Below are 1,757 nucleotides of genomic sequence, written 5' to 3' on the forward strand. Positions count from 1 at the left end.
TTTAAAGGATTTGATAGTTCCTTGTTAAGCAAAATCCAAGTTTGGCTATAGAATGACATGAAATATCTAAGTTACAGTCAGCACAGGTTGCTTACATAAAGACTTATATCTATTTTAACATAAATAGCATATCACAGCATAAAAGCACACCCCAATTTGACTCTCTTAAGGTACAAGTTAAACATTTATCTGTTGAGTGGTATCATCTCCAGAAGTCTGTATATTGAGTTCAGGAGTGGATTCAAGGTTTTTTTTGGGTCTTTCTCAAGGGCTCTCCTTCTCTTTAGTATTTCTCACTATTCCCATTTTCCTTCTACTTACATGGAATTGTCATTCTTAAATTTAAATTAATTAACTGGTTAATTTATTTGGCTGCACCGGGTTTTAGACGCACATGTGCAGAATCTTCGATCTTCATTTCCACATGCTGCGCCTTTAGCTGTGGCATGCAAACTCTAGCTGAAGCTTGCAGGATCTAGTTCCCCATCCAGGGATGGAACCTAGGCCCCCTGTATTGGGATTGCAGAGTCTTAGCCACTTGACCACCAAGGAAGTACCTGACATTTTTAAATTTAACACCTCATTTTCATCACTTGCTTATGTCAGTTCCTTGAAATGTTATTGTCCATAAATTTTGACATATATTTTTATAATAGAAGCAGATGCTAAAAGATGTAGACACAACACAATTTAATCCAATGGGTATTTAAAAAGTACAAAGTAAGAATTCAGTTGCCAACTTACTGGATATTATACACTATTAAATGTCTATTTTATTTCCATGTTCTGAAACTGACTTCTCACCCAAGAAAAGGGATTCATATCTAAGCATTTATGTCTTTCTTTGATGGAAACAGAAGACAAGTTTCCTCTTTAACAAAACTATCCCAGGGGTGGAAAAAAAAAATGCTTTCCAAATTAGAGTACAAGTCTTCCTTAAATGTCAGTGTGTGGTAAATAAGATATGGTAGCAGTCTTTTACATTTCATAAAAGCTAGTTAAGATGGTGTATTTTGCCATTTTGCAGATGGTCCATCGAGTTAGTTCTGTTATCAGTGTTATTTTCATCTTCTGAATCATCTTCATCATCACCGGCGAAGACCTCATCGGGAGCCACCGTCACCCAGTCCTGGGCTTCCTGCTGTACCTGAGAGCAGGAGAGCTCAGTCACCAGCTCCCTCATCTGAGCCACACCCGGTAACAAGGTCTGGAAAGCGTCGGTGACGCCCCCGGCGCCGCACAAGGCACCCGTGGCTGCCGTCGCTGCATTTCCAGTCTCAGGTGCTCACTCTGTAACAGCTCCATAGCGACCGCTGAGCTTCAGGAGCATGCCACAGTCAATAAGTTATTTTTAAGTTCAGAGAATAACATGTCTCTCTTACTGCCTTCTTCCCCAAAATTAAAGGAAATATCACCTGCTGTAATAATCAAATGTCTTTAGTATGATTTTAGATGGCAATACAAATTCCAATCTTTGTAATCACTTCATCTGTATGCGTGTGAAATATACGTTTAATTAATGAAGGATATGATGCAATAGTAGAGAAAGGCCCATGAAACATATGAAAATAATAAAATGCTGAGATTTGGAGATGAAAGAGATAATAACATCTACCAAACAGGTTTTAGTACTCTCACTTGGAGATAAATTTGTTTTGTAGTAAGATGGATAGGTATGAATATATTTGTTTTGTACTAAGAGCAACCTCTATACATCACTGGACACTGACTCATTTCCCTGTACTCATCCCCAGGCT

General features: G+C 38.4%; 1 pseudogene; it reads right to left on the minus strand.

The window, feature by feature from the left end:
• Positions 1-998: 998 nt before the first annotated feature.
• On the minus strand, positions 999-1,305 carry LOC129657157 (EKC/KEOPS complex subunit GON7-like; annotated as a pseudogene).
• Between the last annotated feature and the right edge of the window lie 452 nt (positions 1,306-1,757).

This window comes from Bubalus kerabau, chromosome 7 (genome assembly GCF_029407905.1).
Source record: "Bubalus kerabau isolate K-KA32 ecotype Philippines breed swamp buffalo chromosome 7, PCC_UOA_SB_1v2, whole genome shotgun sequence".
Lineage (NCBI taxonomy): Eukaryota > Metazoa > Chordata > Mammalia > Artiodactyla > Bovidae > Bubalus > Bubalus kerabau.